The 19,446-nt window shown below is 42.0% G+C and overlaps 1 long non-coding RNA gene across 1 annotated transcript in view; it reads right to left on the bottom strand.

The window, feature by feature from the left end:
* Positions 1–5,138, bottom strand: part of LOC143403997 (uncharacterized) — a 46,709-nt gene extending 41,571 nt beyond the window's left edge. The window contains exon 1 of the long non-coding RNA XR_013091910.2: positions 4,901–5,138. This is a non-coding gene — a long non-coding RNA (uncharacterized LOC143403997). The remainder of the gene's footprint in view (positions 1–4,900) is intronic.
* Positions 5,139–19,446: the final 14,308 nt, after the last annotated feature.

The following is a 19,446-nucleotide window of genomic DNA, read 5'->3' as shown; positions in this document are numbered from 1 at the left end:
CTTCCCAGGTCTTGGACCTTCCCAGGCAGTTCCTGATCTCTAAGCTCTGTCCTTCCAAACTTAAACCTCAGTCAACTTTGCTAGATGGCCACTGCCCAGATGCTGACTTTGCCTTCTAGGTTTCACCCTTTTCTCCCTCCTGGTCAGGTAATTGTTTACTATCTTGCCAATTAAGGCATTGAAGAATTACTTAAGCAGATATTTTAATATTTTCTAAGCTTTCTTTATTATTCTCAGTGGGATGATCAGTCTACCATAACTAGATAGATGTACAAGCATGCTTGTACAGTTTTGTTTTTAATATAAATATTTAGTTAGTTAGTTAGTTTGGGTACTGAGGATGGAACCCAGGAGTGCTCAAGCATTGAGCCATATCTCCAGCCCTTTTTATCTTTTATTTTAGAGACAGGCTCTTGCTGAGTCTCCCTGAGTTGTGAAGTGCCTCATTAAGTTGCTGAGGTTGGCTTTGAACTCGCAATCCTCCTGCCTCAACATCCAGAGCCACTGAGATTACAGGCATGGGCCACCATGCCTGGCTATAAATAACAATTTGTATACTTTTTCTCATTATGATTTGTTCCTTATTACTAAAGATATAGACTCCCACTTTTAAATTTTCAGAAAATGTAAACAAAAAATGGAAGAAAAAAATCCCTTACAATTTCACCACTTTATAATGTATTTCCTACTGGTCTTTTTCTATGAATATACACAAGCATTTTTAACAAAAATTAGATCACTCCATAATTATTATTCTACAACATGATATATACCTTTAATATATGATAATATTTCAATAGCTGTGTTATATTCTAATATATATGCCACAATTCATGTAAACAATTCTCTAAAGTTGGATATCAAAAGTTTTCCAGTTATTCAATATCATAAAACCCTTGTCACAAACATGATTTCATCAAACACAGTCATCCCTCAGTATCTAGAAGGGATTGACTCCAGGACCCCCTGCAAATACCAAACCTGTGGGTGCTCAAGTCACTCATAAAATGACATAGTATTTGCATATATCCTATGCACCTCCTCCCACATACTTGAAATCATCTCTATATTACTCTAATGCCTAATACAGTAAAAATGCTATGTAGATAGTTGTTCTGCTATTGTCCTCATTCTTTTGTTTATGGAATGAGGACAAGAGGGAAGTATGTATATGTTCAGTACAGTTCTCAGGTTTTAGATTCTTGGTTGGTTTAATATGCAGGCACAGAACCCACAGATATGGAGACCTAACTATACTTAAACAGTTCATGATATTTCCTTAGAATAAATTCCTAGACGCAGGGCTGGGAACATATCTCAGTGGCAGACTGCATGCCTAGTATGTGCAAGGCCCTGTGTTCTATCCCCAGCCCCACAAAGAAAAAAAAAATTACAGAAAGAGACTTACTGGTTAGAAGATAGATGATTTACATGTATTGCCAAGTTGTCCTCAAGAAGGTTTGGGGTTTTGTAGTACTGGGGATGGAACTCAGGGCTTCATACACGCTAGGCAAGTGCTCTACCACTGTGTTCCATCCCCAGACCTTTATTTTTAATTTGAGACAGGGTCTTGCTAAGTGCCCAGACCCACCTCAAAGTTTTGATCCTCACCTCAGTCCCCTGAGTAGCTGGGATTATGATGGTGCACACCCAGTCTGGCCAGAAAAGTAATATTAATATATACTTCTACCAACCACATTTGAAAACAGATTAGAAAAAAACAGATTAGAATTTCTGAGCACTTAATCCCATACCAACATAAATGGGATTACTATTTTAAAACAATTTTAAAAGCATTCCATCAAGATCAATGTAATGTTTTGAGCAACTAATAAATTTCTGATGTTTAAAAAAAAAAAAAAAGAAAGAAAGAAAATTAAAAAAAAAAGCACTCCAAAAGTTTTCTGCTATGATTGCAATTCTGATTTCTCCCTTGATGTATAAAGTCAGATACCAACTTGGAGACTAGAGGATCTGGAGTTTAGAAATAGAGAACAACCATTTCCTCTTCTGGGAACAAAACCTAATTTACTGAGAATTACCAGAGACAGGGTAGGGTAGCTGAATATCTGCTATCCAAAAGCAAACAACATGAATGAAGGGAAATTCTTCCTACAATCCAGGTGACCCAGAAATTACTATAATACCTGAGTAACACTCTACAATAGACAAGCTTTGGTTTGAATTCCCCATTACTTTCAGAGCAAAGAATAAACCCCTTAACAAGGCCCTGTGAGATCTGACCTGTGCTTACCTCTACTACCTGGATTCCTGCCTCTTATGCCTTAATAGCCTATAATACTGACCACCTCTTTACTCCCAAATCAGCATACTTTCTTCTTCTCCCCTATTCCATGGATATACAGTGTCCTTTGCATAACCTGTTCATTTTCTTGTTCCTCACTAACTCCAACCTTTCCTTCAAAACTTAGCCCAAATGTTACTTCTGCTAGGACATTCCATGACTCTAATCTGCCACAGGAGTAACTCTTACAACACTCACATCAGTATTTGTCACAGCATGTATCACTCCAGGATGTAATTGTACTATGGACTATGTTACATTTCTCCTTGAGTCCAGGGCACTGCACCAAAAAATAACAAGGACTAGACACATGCTTGTTAAAGTAAGTCTTTTCTTCCCCTATAGACATTCTTTCAGTCAGTCCTGAAAAACTAGGTCTTTACTTTTATTAAAGAAAATGCAACCTAATGCAACCTTTAATTAAAGAAAATGCATTCCCTTGAGTAATAATTAGATGTAGTTGCATAACATTCTAGAATAATAAAACTGGAGGGATGTAGGTAATTACAAGCCAGAGCCTTTGTTTTTACATTAAAGAAATTTAATTTCAGGGAGATTGAGTGACTTATCCAAGGTCATACTGCAAGTTCATAATGGAAATAGAATGAGTCTACAGGACTTCTGATCACTAGGCCAACATGCTTTCCAATAAATAAAGGGTCTTACAAGCAGCAGCCCAGAGGAAATGACACAACTCAGAAAAGGTTCTCTTAATGGTAGAATTCCAGATGTTGTGGCCCTAACAGCTGTCATCTCACCTTGTGCCACATACCTCAACCCAAACTGGTAGAAGAGAAAGTCTTCTATATCAACTTAGAGGGGGAAAAAAGACTATAACTCACTGTCATTTTGTAAGGAGAATTTTGTCCTATGCTCATTGTTGTACATGATCTTTAAAGTGCTAATGCCTATTTTAGTTCTTTTGAAGATGAAGAAATCAAAACATTAAGGCACACCTGCTTTTCAAACTAGGTATTGATGAAATCAAAACTTAGTTCCAGAGGTTTATTCTTCTTAACTTACCTACCTGTGAATATACATATCTATTTCTGGAATTATCATGGCATAAGCTAAGAAATATAATTCAACAAAGATAATTGCCTTCCAACCAACTTTTGTCTTATGCCCAATTGCATTATTTTGGTTTTACTTGTCAATATTATTAGAAAGTTAAACAGTTAGAAATATTTAATTATTTGGGTCCTGGCTTAACCCACGGGACAGTATAGTATAGTGATAAATAGTATGGGCTCTCAGGTCAGACTGAGTTTGCATCAGTGACTTCTAGCTAACTTTGAGCAAATTACTTGGTATCTCTATCTGGACTCCTTTATCTGGAAAATGGGGATGATGATAGTACATGTTTCTGATGGTTGTTTTGAGGATTAAATGAAATTATACCTGTAAAGTGCTTAGAACAATGCTGGGCACCTGGTAAGGCTTAGAATTAGTTACTGTACCAGGGGCTCTACAAATAAACATAAATTAAAAATGATCAAAAGATTCATCTTATGCCCTCAAATGCAAACCTCCTGCTATTGGAATAGTTTTAAGGGACTATGATATATTCCCATTGACTCCGTATAATATTATGCCACATGAGACCTATGAAAGAAAACTTGATGAAATACAGGCATTAAATGTTATCACATAAACCATCCATAAATTCTGGGTTTCCACAAAGCAGTTCTTACGAATCATAATTAAGGGTTTGAAAGTCAAATGATTTAAGTGCTAGTTTTAATTACCGCTTGGTGAACTTTAGTGTGTTAGAATTGTCACAACTTTCCTTAAGGATTACTCTGAAACCAGGCAATACAGTGGGAAATTATTAACTCCTACTTTGGTACAGCAATTATCTGCATTACAAGGTTTATGCAATTAGCTGTTTAAGATGTCATTATATTTTGCCATCTGGTACACAGGAGTTTATGCATATGAACAGGCACGTGTTGAAGTGATTTTCACTATATGACTTGTTCTCAACCCAAGTCATCTCTCTAATGAGGGGAAGTTACCGTGCACTGTACATTAGTGGCAGGTGCACACTATCAAGCTTCATTTTCATCGAAGACCTTCATTTTTCCATTTTAAAGTATTCTGCACAAGTGCTGGAAAATTAATTAGTCGTTCGCAATTGAACAACGCCTGCAGACATGTTCCTTAGCAGTTAGAGTGGGGCACGGCTTCGGTTAGGGGCCACTCCTACTTCTCACCCCAACGGCTGCAGGGATCCCTTAGGCGATGACAAAAAGCCAGGGCTCGATCTGTTGCAGTAGACCTCCTCTCGCGAAGAGGAAAAGGGGGACGTCGCCGCAGGGTGTTCAGCGTCCGGCAGAGCCAGCGCCGGGCTTTGCACCCAAAGCGTGAGCGTCACGAGGACCCGGACGCCAAGGCGTCACCCTGAGATCCCAGCCCCGCTGCGGAGAAACTGCGACCCGGCGGGCCTAGACGCCGCAGCTGTCCCCGAGCGGGTTCCCGGCTGAAGCGCATTAAAACGGCGCCCTCTGGTGTCCGCTCGAGCCCGCCGGGTCAAGGCAGAGGCGCTCGGGAGCCGGGTTAAACTTGTCACCCGGTTCGGACTGAAAAACTCACCAACTTTAAAAAATGCCTTGCTATTCTGCGGAAGCTGTGTCCACGGCCGCCGCTGTCGAGCAAGGCTGGCATAAGGACCCTGGCACCCGGCTGTGTCTCCGGGCGAGGGGAGAGTCCAGGCCCCTCTTGGCAGGGCCAATGTGCTGTGACCCTAGGGCGGCGCCTTCGCAGAACCGACGTAGAGAGCTAGGGGTCCCTCATCTCCCCGAGGCAAGGGAGGGAAAAACCTCCAACTCCCAACGTCGTCTGGGCGCAGAGTCCCTAATTCGTCCGCACCTGCTAAGTGGCCAGCTGAGGAAGCTCGAGGGAACCGGGGCCCGCAAGGGGAGGGACAGGCTCAGAGGGACTGTGAACTTCCCTTGGCAGGGAATCTTTTAGGACTTCATTGGTTGGTTCTCTGAGTAGCCAAATCAGAAAGCGCGCGGGCACCTAGGCGAGGCTGGCCCAGGGCTGCCATTGAAATATGACACTGACGAACGAGCTAGGCCTGCCCGCTTTCTTTAGGAGAGTGTGGAGTCTAGAGAGCAGAAGCTTCCAGGTTCCCTGAAGTACATTCTTCCCCCCACCCCACCCTGCCCCTGCCTTTGGCACCACTGCTACCCCTCCCCCCGTCTCTCATCGGCGCGCAACCACACACACCCCCCTCACCCACCCCCTCACCACCCCCCCACCCCCCCAGAGAGAGAGAGAGTGTGTCTGTATGTGTTTTCTCTTTCCCAGTCTGGATGCCAGTCTGGAGTCTAAGTTTGCTAGAGGGCTGAGTCCCAGCACGGAAAAACGTTCTGATCACAGGAAAGTTAAAGAGTTTGTTAGTTGACAAAGTGGACCCTTGAGTTATTTTGAGAGTCTGGTTGTAGCATCGACTTTCACCTTTTATATTTGAGGTTTGGGGAGATGATAGCCAGGGGACAGAAGAAGGGGACCCAGCATGCTGAAACTGGACTCTTTTATGGTGTTACTGCACCAGCCTTGGTTGGGAAAGAGGCGTTGGCAGGGAGAAAGGAGGAAGGGTAGGTTGGATGCCTTGTAGGTGACCAGCACATATTTCTGGAAAGCCCACAATTTGTGAAGCACTAAACCAGGCACTACTGGTAGTTATTAAAAATGAAAACAGAAAGTTTCCAGCTGAGAGAGAGTAAAATGCAAAAGAAAAGTACAAACTGAATTAAGTATCCAACTAGGTGCACCAAGCTAGGTGTACAAATACGGATGGGTAAAATTGGAACTGGCTGTTTTTTTCAAAAGGTATCTGTGTGGACGTCACTGCAATGCTCCTGCAGTTGAGAGGTTACTCTGGGCAGGCCCAGAAGTTTGAAATTTCGGTGCCAAGAAAGAGAGCCAATCATTTGTGTTTAAAGAGAAAGTGGGGCAAGCAAGTCAAGCCCAGATTGAGAAGGCTGAGGGACCCAGAATCTAGAGGATAAAATAAGAAAAGAATGCAATTTGGAGCTAGACTGGTGTAGCTCTAAACCCCATTTATGCCTTTACAAAATTTAACTGAGTTTCTGTGTCCCTCTGTGAAATATGTATAATTATGCGTTGATGTTGTGAAAATTACACAAGGTTTAATGAAGTACTGTCCTTGAAACTGAATATATTTAGTATTAAAATAACTCCTTCCTCTCAACTATTTCAAAATTGTTCCCATGATTTCTAAGCTTCGTTCAGGACACCTTTAGGGGTTCTTCAAACATGTATGTAACTATATCTATCTTGTTTACAGTTCTGTTGTTCAGACACTCAGGAGTCCATGCTATTGGACTTGTGTCTTCTGTAGCATCTAAATTATTTTAGAACACAAATAATGTTTGTCCCACAAGTTTCTAGTAATTGGCTTTCTGAGCAATTGGCCCCAAAGACTAGTCCCTCTGAAGTCAGTAACATGCAACACTGGTTCATTAGGCTCTCACCAATGACTTTGGCTGAAATCTTCATTCTACCATGATCAGAAGCAGCATTCAGCTTCTCAAATCTCACACCCATCTGTTGTAAACATTTTTTTCATTTTAATAAGTATCTTCTTTCCTAGAGCTGAGACTCCACAATACATCTGACCTATAGTTGACTTGGGAAGATACCCATATTCAGAAGTTCTGAAACTGGACTTGGGAAGGTCAAGACTCTGACTCAAAGCAGGTGATATTAAGAACACTAATGAGTTTCTGCATGGCATGTATCACGGCTCTGTACTTAATAGTGCCCTAGGTTGTCCACTGTTGGGTAAATTATCAAGAATAGTTAAGGCGGGCTGGGGATGTGGCTGGGGATGTGGCTCAAGCGGTAGCACGCTCGCCTGGCATGCGTGCGGCCCGGGTTTGATCCTCAGCACCACATACAAAGATGTTGTGTCCACCGAAAACTAAAAATAAATAAATAAATATTAAAAAAAAAGAATAGTTAAGGCTTCCAGAAACATACCCATAAACAAACTTACACTGATCAATATATGTTTACATGACATAGAAACATAATTATAAATTACAGAATAAACAGGTGTCCCAAGTAAAATGCCATCTCATCAATGTGTGTGTATTGTAGTTGCACATAAAATGAGGTATGGCTATCGTTCCCAAATTTCCTAAAAGTTTTTTTTCCAAGTCATTTATTTATAGAGCTATGCCTAAAGATGATGAAATAAGTAACATTAAGATTCTAGGATGAAGCTAATAATTTCAAAAAGGAAATGAGTCAGCTCAAAGTTTGAGCTAGGATATATGTTCTTTGAACATTAATTTATCATTTTATTATAACAAAACTAAGACAGACCTGGGAATGAAAGGCAGGGAACTATTTCTAACCCTAAAGCTTAGAACATAAATTCCAAGAGAAACACCCTTGGATTTCTTTCTCTGCCTGCTAATACCTAGAACAGTGTGGAATACATAAAATACACTCCAAAAATATATGGTGATTTCAACTGGTTTTTCTTCAGAAAAATCTTCTTATCTAATTGCCAACTGATCTCAATATCTGACAATCCTGACCTTAAATTTTGATAACTTTAGTATACAGTATGACTTTCCTACTGAATCTTCTGTAGCATGTCTCTCAAAATGAAAACCTATTATATTATTAGAAACTCTCTCATTGCGTAGAAGCTGGAGATGACTTGCTGAAGTCTGAGCTTAGATAATGCATTGGCAAGAAGAATGATCATGGCTGGCCCAATAGGAGAAATAAGAAAATCAAAAGTACACATTTACATCAAATGCCCCAACTCAAACACTTAAGTTGCTTAATCTTCCATCCTTTTGATGAGTTTTTATTTTCTCAGGTGAGAAAAAGGAGTCTTCTGAATAGGATTATGGTTTGTAACTTAGGCAAGTGAAAAACTCATGAGTAATCGTTGCACAATGGCAGTGCAAGTGTTAAAAAGAGTGTAATTTGCTTCCCTGATTTTTCTTCCTATTTTCTGTCATGAAATATTACTACTACATGGACACAAACCAGCAAAAATATTTGATGTACAAAACTACTTAGTGTTGGGCTTGGGGTATAGCTCAATGGAAAAATGCTTCCCTAGCATGTGTAAGGACCTGAACTCTTATTCCTAGTACCACTAAAACAGACAAGCAAAAAAGGCTTGAGTGTATGTAATTTTCATAACCAGATCAATATCATTCCTGCTATAGTTCAAATGTGAAGATAGCAATAGCTGCATTATACCAAACTTTTTATTGAAACAAAATTGGTTGCTTTGGTTGTTAAGCAAATGTTATTTATATTTATAAACAAAAAGCAAACTCATTCTTTGACTTCTCCCACTGTGCCCTGCTCTTTTCTGCCACCAGTAATATTTTCTTAGGAAATGTTATAATAGTCTACCATTAATTGAGGCTACAAACAACAGCCTTTTTCCAACACCTTCAGTATGACAAAATCAGCAAAGTAGCTACCTCTCCTACCTGACCTTTCTGATAATTTTTAAAAGTGCCCCAAAGCCAGATGGTGCCATCCTAAATTGTGGTGCAGTAAAAGGCACCTAGATGTGTAGTCAGACATCAGGGCTCTCTGTGACCTGTCTCTACTTCTTCTTAAGTGGTTCCCTTAGTCTACCTGAAACTGTTTCCTCTATCTGAAGAGAGAAGTCAGGTCCTACTTTACCAAGGTGTTGTGAGAACTGCATGAGACCTCATATGTAAAATTTCTAACCCTAGTCTCCTAGCAGAGTTGGTAGGTTATAAATTCATTTCAAAGGTAGCTTCTGAAATATAGATCTGGGACTACTAGAATAGGAAAATTTTTAAAGAGCAGAAAAATATATGTAGTAATTGTAACTTGTATCCCTGTATCTTTATTTCCTTATCTTTCAAATGGGGATAATATATCCCCTTATAAGTTGTGAAAATAAAACAATTAAGAATTTAATAAAATTGGATGATAAATAGTAAATAGTAGTAGCTCTCCATAAATATAACTTGTTATTTGTCTATGAGAAGGAGATTAGCTAGAGAGAACAGTTATCAGAACTTCCACTTACCTATTCTGTGTCCTAATCAGACACTCAAGCCTCTCAACTCTCTCTACCCCCATCGAAGGGCCTAATCTTTAAGGAACAGAAAGAAGATAGACAAAGTCTTATAAGTTAAATTTTTTAGGATGAAAAATGTCTTTTCATATTAGAAATAGAAACACCTTCAGTTTCCTTACATTATCACATTTAATTCTCACAACAAACCTGTCAGGCAGGTATCAATCTTCACTTTTTAAAGGATGAAGAAACAAAAAAACTCAGTGACTTGGGCTGGGGTTGTAGGTCAGTGGTAGAGCACTTGCCTAGCATGCGTGAGGCACTGGGTTGATTCTCAGCACCACATATAAATAAATGTATAAAATAAAAGTCCATCAACAACTAAAAAAAAAAAAAAAAAAAAAAAAAAAAAAAAAAAAAAAAAAAAACACCTCAGTGACTTATCCAGGACCATACAGCTACTCTTCTAATGAAATATAGTCCACTCCTGAACGAGGTACTGGAGTCAAAGTTCAGCCAGAATTGTCAGGGTGCAAATCTTGCCAGTCCAATCAGAGGTGCTACTTTGGTTATGGAATTCCCATATATACCCCACGCCCACCCCAGCTCCTCACTCCCTCAAAGTACATTCTCAGGGTCCTCTTGACTCTTGCTGCTGCCAAAAGACTCCTAACTCTGGACAGGCTCAGGAACAGAGTCATGGCTCTGGACAAAATAGGGCCTTGCTTGGACAGGGCCCGGATAATTTTGTAGGGTTCTCTTTCTCCCTCCTGCTACTTGGAATGCGCCTGTAGGTGGCGCCCTGCTTCGCTTAGGGGAACTTGGAGGGCGAGGACACGGGTCACCAGCTGCCTCTCCTAAAGGCCAATTTAAATAGTCCCTGGGATGGAACTCACACTGGAAGCTTGGAGACACGAAGGTGTCGCCCCACCACCACCACCCCGGGTTTCTCCTTTTCCGATTGCTCGGCTCCCCTCCCCCTCTCGGGCTGGCAGGGTGGAGGAGAGGTCAGCCTGCGCTTCTTCCCGAGGTAGGGCTCGGGAGCGCGATCTCCAAGCACCGGAGGCCGCGCCGAGAGCTCTTGGGCGGTGCTTAGATCCTAGAGCCCGGGTCTTGCCCGACCGCCCCCACTCCCCTCGCTCACTCCCGTCACCCCCTTTACCCGCAGCTGTGGCGGAGGTGGAGGGATGTGGGAGTGTGACCCCCGTGAGTGCTGGGCGGGGCGAGGCAGCTTTTAAAACTTCTGAAAGGCCTCGTTCAAAGCCTCGAAAGACTGAACTTGGGCCGGAAGGCGGTTTCCACGAAAGGGCCTAAAAGGGGGCGGGGGTGCACCTGCAGGGGCAGGAGCGCGCCGCAAGGGAAGGGGGGCCGAGTCACTGGCTAGTACAGAAGCCCCGGCCGGCGCTCGCCACCCCGCTGGAGAGAGGGAGGCAGAGGAGGTGACTCGGTGCCGCTGGCCTGGCCCAGGACCCTGCCTCCCCACGGGGCAGTCGCGGGAGGGCGAGGGTTTCTTTGGCCCGCGCCTTCCCTGCAGGGTCTTCCTTTCCTCCCGGCCCTCCCTAGGAACCCACGATTAAGCAGCAAAACCGAATTTCCAGATTTTAATCCCAACCCACCCCGGTGGGGGACTGATGAGGAACTGGGCATCGCGATGGAGGATATTCTCATTTCACAACCTAGACTCCCCCCCAAAAAAATAATAAAACCTAGGGAGACTGAGAAGGAAGGGAAAAATAGAGAAGGGACCCTCGAGGGCGGCAAAGGTCACAGGGTGGCGGATCGGAAAGAGGTCCCGGCGGTGTCGGGAGTAGTGGGTGTCCCCGGGCACTCCGGTTGTGCCACCTGGGGGTGGATGGGCAGAGGCCACGCGGCCGCCGCCAGCCCTGACTGCTTTGCGACAGACACCAAGTACAGGCCGTCCGGTGAGCGGCGAGAGACGGACTAAGGGGATTTTCATTAGTGCCGCATTATGAGGATCATCGTCCTCCAAAGTCCTTCCTATAGAAGCTCTTGAATAAATTAGGTAAATCATTTGCTCCATTTGTAGTTTTTGAAGAAGACATTTTTCCCCCCCAGATCTTCTGAAATTGAGTGCTTTTAACCAGAGAACAAATATGTGGGCCTCCTTCCCACTTTGAGCAGTCTCAATGGGTGAGGCTTAAAGAGTGGGTTAGTGAGAACGTGGAGAAAGACATTAGTGTGGAATTGAATAAAGCTGAGTAATCTAGTCAAGGAGGAAAATAATTTAAAAGTAAACTACATAAAGTTTATTATTTTGCTTGGAGTCCTTTTCTTTGGTCTGAGAAAGTAAAATACATAGAAGTTGGAGGGAGGTGTTCTTCCCATTCCCGTTCATCAAACTTTTCTCAAAGTCCTTGAAAGAATAAAGTGAATTGTAGGAAGCCAACAGTGGCTGACATTACTGGCAGCAAAGGTATGGTAAGCAGTTCTGTAGATTAATGAAGAGTTTGGTGGCAACATCAGCTCTCAAATTTAGTGGCAAATTTATTTCTTAAATAAAATAGGCTGTTTTTTATTATTAATCTCATACTTTAGGAGGTAGAGAACATAGAAAGAAAGAGACCGAAAGGAAAATAGAGCGATGGAAACAAAGGGGAGAGGCAAGATTAACATTCTGGTTTTCAAGGAGTCCCAAGTCGAGTCCTGATGCCCTGCACATTTTTTTTGGTAGAGTTTACTTTATTATATCTGATCTCTAAGTGTATCACAAGAAAGGATAGACACTTAAGCAAAATGTTTTTCCTTTTGTGAACTTCTGGCACTTGTTTGATGCAGTAGTTCCAACTGAAAAGGGGGTCCTCCTGCTCCCGGTGGCCTGAGCTGAATTTGCGGCTTTAAAATCAGCAGGTGTAAGGCTTGTTCCCAGCTCTGGAGCCAGGACCTGATGGATGAGAGAAACGGAGGAACCAACAGGGCAGTGAGTTCTGGGTAACTTGCCCTGGCATTTAATCATGCTTGGCCTGGCAGGTTGAAACTCTCTCCAATGTTAGCAATTTTAGTTCTGTTCTCTTATAAACTTCCCCACTTTGCACCAGGTACCCTTGGTATACAGAATGAAAGCAACATTTTTATCCATGAAGACTAAAATGTAGCCTTTAGAATACTCCCTATTCAAAGGTTGAAAGCATGTCAAGGACTCATAGGCAAGTTGTACTGCACACAGGACAACTTGCAACTTACCAGGTGCAAAAGAGCAAGAAACTTAGTAAAAGTCAGAGTCACTATTCAAAGAGATAGTTTAATAAGATAGTTTAATATTACTGCATAATAGCATAGTAACCACAGAAGGACCAGAAATGCTTGGAGTACATTTGTATTTGCTAAGACCTGGTGGGGTGGAGACTAGGTATACTGGTAGTTGAATATTTTTAAATTTACAGAAAGCAGTTTTATCTTCATGAAGCCAGAAGGATATACTCTCTCAGCAAAGCACTCTTGGTCTTTTCTGAGTTATAGAGTCTAAGATTCTCACAAGCTTTCTTGCCTGACAAATCACTAAACTTGCAAACTCTGCAACTTTTCTCTTGAGTTCCTTACACAAATCACATACGCTCAAGGGTAAAATAATTAAGGTGGCAGATTCCCCCAGATAACATAACAGGCACAAATACACTATCATCTACATTGGCACCAACATTCCCACTCTGGATCCACAGGCTGCCAGCTAAAGAACAAGAGCTTATCCACTTTAAATGTGTGAGGAGCAAACTTGATTCAGGGTACAAACATATACCACAAACATAAAAAGTGAAGGGGGAGTGGAGGATGGTGGAGGATGGAGTGGTAATGCTGGGTGCTAGAAGGAAGAATGACTTAAAAAAAAAAAAAAAAAAAAAAGTCTGGGGAATTCCAACAAGCAGTGAAAAACAGCAATGAAGGTCTGCAACCTGTCAGCTCCAGAGGCCTTCACTCCACCCCTTTTGCCTTGTGGTCCCACAATATCAAATGCTGTGGTTTCAAACTTAGAAGTTGTGGGTTTTAAACTGGGATTGGGTCCTGCCTTCCCCTCTTTTCTCTTTAGCAGGCCCTTCCTGTAAGCAGATTTACTTTTCCATATATTTCTGGGAAGTCACTTTTAGGAAATCTTGCCTCTGCAAAACATTGTAAACATGGTAATATACTGCAATTTTATTTAGTTCTTGAAAGAGGCTCTGTTTTCCTGAAAGATTGAGGAACTCTGCTAAGACTGGCCCAGGAAAGTTTGGATTGACCCCACTATCCACTCTTGTGAACACAGGTGTTGTTGTTTGTTTTTCCTGTTATGTGTATGTGTTGATTTGTTGTTTTTATTTGGCTTGAGTTTTTAATGCCTAGGAAAATTTAAATTCATGCAATACTCTCTCCAAAAAGAAAAAGAAATTAAATTTATTCTCCTCATGACACCCTAGAACAGGCTGGAAGGACAGGTTGCTGAATTGGTGGGCCCACGAATAACGTGGAAAACCAGACCTTAAAGACGAGGTTCCCTGAGCTCCAAGTCGCAGAGCGAGGGGACAAAGGTTTCCCACAGGCCTGGGTTGGGGGAGGGAGGAGAGTGCTGGGAGAACTTTGAAAACTCATTGGGCAACTGATCTCCTTCTGGACAACTCGCCCGGGAACTCGGTGGGTTTCATCTTGCATGGTGAAACTAAGCCTCGGTTTTGCTACATCGCCTCCTCCTTTCCCCAGGGATGCGCCCAGACCAGCGGTAAAGAAGGGGGCGCGGCTCGAGGTCAGCTCCCAGGCCAGAGGGCGGCGCCCAGCCGCTGCGCTCCACCGCCTCCTCCAGCAACCTCTCGGTCATGACCTTGCCCAGCAGCTTCTGCGCCTCCAGCTGGGTTCGTCCACTACCACCCCCGCCCCCCATCCCAGCCGTTCTTAGGGTCTGAAGTGGAAGATCCCCATGGACCGGGTGGGTGACGATGGAGAGCAGAATGGAATTTATTTAAGCTCAAATTCCCCCAGAAGCCCGAACACTCCTGAGGTCTCGGGATGCTCTTGGAGGCCAAGTATGTGCAGCGCCTGGGTGCCCAGTTGCTGCGGAAAGAGACGAATGACATTCGCTAGGTTTCCCAAGTTGAACTTCTAAAAATTTTAAAGTGTGGGTATCTTGGGTTTCCTTTTCGAAACTTCGAGCAGCTCTTTAGAAGGAAAGTTTTGCGCCGTGTGTGATCGTATAGCTGGGGCGGAGGTCTCCTCCGGCTAGAATCTCGTTCCCTCCTCACAAGCGAGAAGTAGGAAGGCAAGCAGGTGGAGTGGAAGGCAGTGCACCTTTGTCTGTATTTTTATTCATTTATTTTGGAAATTGTGTTAATAAGATTGACCAAGTAGAGTCGTGCGCTCACGCGAGCACTTAAATTGAATGAACTTTTCTCTCCTAACTCTGAGCCAGACACTTTCGGGCGGAAGGAGAAGAACCCCAGAGCCTGCAACCCACTGAGGTTGGCGTCGGAAGCCATCCCGCTAGTATCCCAGGCCAGCCGCCAGGGACAGGGCAAGTCTCTCTACCCGTCCCTGCTAAAACAGTTAATGCAACTAGGGCTTCAGAGTGCACCGAGGAAAGCCGTGGGGCATTACTCTCCTACAAGCAGTGACCTAAGCCTGCCAGCGCCTACCTTGTTCTGGAAACACCTAATCTCCACTTCCTCTATAAAGCTTAACTGCGGCTCTCCTCCAATCCCAAATTGCAAACACTAGCAGAATTTCTCCCTTAAGCATTCCATTCCTGTGACCCTTCCTAAAACTTGGTTCAAGTCTGCACTCTTGGGGGTCCTTACGAGGGGCGGAGAAATTCAGGATGCCTCTTTCCCTTTAAACTAACAATGACACAAAGGAGCACTCCGCAGATTTGAGATTGTTTTGACTTCATAATTCAATTACAGAGACTAAGCCTAAGGTAACAAGTTGTGTAGGAAAGAAAGCATCACAAGAGAAACAGGCAGAAACTGATGCCTTGGAAATTTCTCTCCAAAGTAAACCTCAGCTTCCTCCCACCTGGATAGCCATGACACTGATTAATAAGCGTGCACTCAACATATAGAGTCAATGGTGCATATTTCCACTGATCTGGTCAAGTGAAAATTTTTCCAGTACCTTAACTCTTGTATGAATGGGATTGGAGTTTTGGTAAGGAATGTTCTGGCCTATTCTTAATAATAATAAAGTCTGTGAGCTCCTTTCTTCATGCTGACATCATAAAAGCCAGATAAAATAAACTGCTTAGAGGCCTCAGCTGAAATCCAGGAGCAGTTCAAAAATTCTTCTATTATATCTGACCTTGCTTTCCCTGTGATTACACGGGAGTAATAATAACTTCTAACATCCATTGAGTTGTTACATGTGCCATGCTCTGGTCTTACTGCTTTGATAATTCATTTAATTCTGATGACAGCCCTATGAATTTGTTGCTGATATAATCTCTACTTTATAAATGCAGGAAACTGAGGCACAACTAAACTAACTAATTTGCTATGATAACTCAACTAGTGTATGTCAAAACTAGCTAGTGGTTGACTCTAGCACCTGTGCCCTGGACCACTCTCCATAAGGATGAGAAGGGTATCTAAACAGTAGTCCCTGCATATGACCCTGCTTAAGAGAGCTGTTTTCCAGAAAAGTGTCAGGGAGTAATTAATCCTATTAATTTGGTCACTCTAGACAGCCAAACTGGCACAGAGCTCTTGTGCATTAAAAAATTATTTTTCCCTGAATTATCAAGTATTTTGATGCATTTTGTATTACACATTATTAATAAACAAGAACATTGAAATTGTGCTAATCCCCAAATCCTTCTGGCTGATCCTTGAAAATAGTCTTTTCTTCCTTCCTCAAAAATATAATTGTAAGATTACATTGTCATTCTCAAAGATATATATATATATATATATATATATATATATATATATATATATATATATATATACACACACACACACACACACACACACACACTTCAGAACTAGGACAATAACAGCTCTCAATATAGACACCCTCTTTATTGTTAAAGATTCAGGCTTATTGGTTTCATCCCTTTTATCACCATCAGTTTAAACGGATGCCACCTGAAGAATGTTGACCTCTTTTTCTCTCTACATTATCACCCCATCATCAGTCCCTCCTAGATAGAATTATGGTGTGTATGTACAAAAACTGACCTTAGAAAGCACATCATTTATTTACCCTTTGCGATTTTGCAGATGAGCAAAGAGGACCATGGAAAAAGGACCTTCCCAAACTTACAAAGAACCCCTACTTCTAGTTTACCAAGTTCATTCCTCTTCCCCCACCCCAGACTGCCTTGAGAGTTGACAAAATGTATTTAGACTATAAAAGTATTTAGACTAAGCGCACACTTATATATTAAAAAAAAAAGTTTTAACAACCTTTTTTGGCCCAAGAGATATAAAGAAGGGGCTGCCTTACTCCTTTCTTCCTTTCAGATGTGTTTCTGGAATGTCTTCACCAGATGTTGACCCAGGAACTTGCAAAAGCCGAGTCTCCCAAATGTGCCTGCATTTTAAAAGCTGAGTTTTAGATTTGACCCCAATTAATGATTTTTTTTTTTCCTGTTTAAAGAGGGGGGATTTTAGTTTTGCCTGCAAATGATCCGAGTCTTTACAGAGTCTGCGTTAACGTCAGTTGGTTTCACTCCGGGACGTGCTAGTCTCACAGTCTAGTTTTGTTCAGACTTTATTTTGCGCCAAGCTGCATCACAAGCCACTCGTCCATGCTGCAAAAGGTGGAGGCAGGGATTGGGGTGACGGGCTCTTTTGCTCTCCCCCACCCCCTTCATATACGTGAAGCAATTTGGAATCCTTCCACTTGGCTTTGGCGCGCGCGCGGACACACACACACACACACACACACGCACACGCGCACACACGCACACACGTGTACCGTGCATGTGTGAGCGCCTATGGATCTGTGTATGCGCGCGTTTGTGATTTAAAGTGACAGAACCAAGAGCCGGACTGAAGCAGTGAATTATTTTGCGTGATAAATCAACTTGATTGTCTCCATGCTATGCTTCCATTATTCATCCGAGTGTTCGGTGGTTACGGCGGACGTGCACTGCGGCAAAAATGTCCTCGGAGCCGCTAATTTTGTGGCCACTGCGGCGGCGGCGGCGCGGGGGCGCGAGCACGGATTGATTTTTCAAGATCGCGTCTCCTTGAGTGCAACTTGCCAAATGGAAACGAGTTGACTGCAGAAGTCTCAGAGGATGTATGTGGATTGGGTTTTGTACCTGCATTTTTTTTTGTTTTATTTTGTTTTTTAATAAATAATTTTTTTTTTTTTACCTTTGCGGGAAAGAACCAAGCTGTTAGTAGTGCAGAGAGGGAGATAAAGCTTTTCTGTTTTATTTTCCCCTTAAAAATATACATATATGAAAATGGCCACCACCGCTTTTGCTTTTTGAGCTTTGGGGAGGCCATACCTTTGCAGATATGGAGATGACGCTTTGAATCCTGTTTCTTCCTTCTCTCACTTCCTCCTTGTTCGTTCTCCGTCCTTGTCAGCTTTGCTACAGCCAACGGAGAGAAATGTTCATAGACACTTGTGGGGGTCATTTGTCCTCACTTGCTTTTTTCTTCTGACAAGTGGTTATCATTTTTTTCCTTTAGAAACTGATCCTTTTTGTCTGTTTATCAGATTTTTAATAAAAATGTGTCCAGAATATGTTTCCTTGGTCTTCTATTTAAACAGCAAGCCACCGCAGCAGTTGAACTGCAGCAGGAGGCAATTTCTCTCCCAGATCTGATAAAGATCACCTGGTGCAGTCATAACCCAGGGGTTACAGGCACCTTCTTATTTTATTGTTTATTTATTTGGTTTGTTTTTGAGAGAGAGAGAGAGGGGGGGGGGCTAATTAACAAATTTATTACTAGATGTGTAATGATGCCTGTAATTTTTTTTTAAAGCACATCCAGAATTTTACTATAATACTATGTCCCTATTCTCTGTAGCCAAGCATAGGGATTATATCAGACTGCCAATCTACATTTAAAAAGTAGTATTCTGAAGATTTGGAGGACAATTTTGACATCCCATTTTGTTTTCAGGACAAAACTTGAGTATGTTTCAGGCACAGGAAAACCTTTTTCATTCATAAACATTAGCATTGACATGTTTATCCTATGTTTTTACTTGAAGCTGCCTACACAGCTATAGTGTTATTTGTCAAATTGAGAAGATAATTGCAGTGTCATGTGTAAGTAATGTCACAGTGTTGCATAATAATAACTTAAGCAAGGTGTCTTTGTTTACAGTAATGTAACTTTCTTAAAGTATATTTGTAGTTTTAAAGGATTTAAGTACAGAGTAGATTGCAAATGAGTAGCTGCCCTAAAGAAAGTCAGCAGCGACATCCAGATGGTTCTTTCAGTCTCATCTTAATATGTGATCCCAACCTATAGATAGTAGAAGCAAGAAGACATCTATTTCCCTGGAAGGAAGAGAGAGATTGGAAAATAACATTTAAAACATAGTAAGTTAGTTATGTTTTGAGCCATCGTTTCATAACTCACAATCTATAGACAGTACACAACTTCCATGTTATCACGATGTGGAAATAGAGGGGTATTATAATTTAGCCACTAGAGAAGAGACAAATGGAAGTAGGTTAACATGTAGGGCTACAGAGAGGTGGCCTACCAACTCAAGGGAAGCCAGTACTCTTCCAGGCAGCAGATATTCATTGTCCTTTTCTTCTTAAACACCCAGATTTCAGGGTTTCAAAGTTGAGTATGAGTCTAATTTATAGCTATATAAATGTGACTTATCATAAAGTGTAAATTCACATAGGAACATACAAAAACTAGGAAAGAATTTTTTGTTGGGCATAAGGCAGGGCCCTGAACTTGTGAAATGCTCCCCTACAGTTAATCTGAGTTAATACTTTTCTAAAAAAAAAAAAAAAAAAAACTTTTTTAGTTGAAGATGGACAAATACATTTTATTTATTTATTTATTTATTTTAATGTGGTGCTCAGGATTGAACCCAGTGCCTCAAATGTTCTAGGCAAGTACTATACCACACCTAGGCCACAACCCCAGCACTGAGTTAATACCTTTTG

Source organism: Callospermophilus lateralis, chromosome 7 (assembly GCF_048772815.1).
Source record: "Callospermophilus lateralis isolate mCalLat2 chromosome 7, mCalLat2.hap1, whole genome shotgun sequence".
NCBI classification, from domain to species: Eukaryota; Metazoa; Chordata; class Mammalia; order Rodentia; family Sciuridae; genus Callospermophilus; species Callospermophilus lateralis.
The sequence above is the reverse complement of the archived record's forward strand: the minus strand, read 5'-3'. Positions and strand labels throughout refer to the sequence as shown.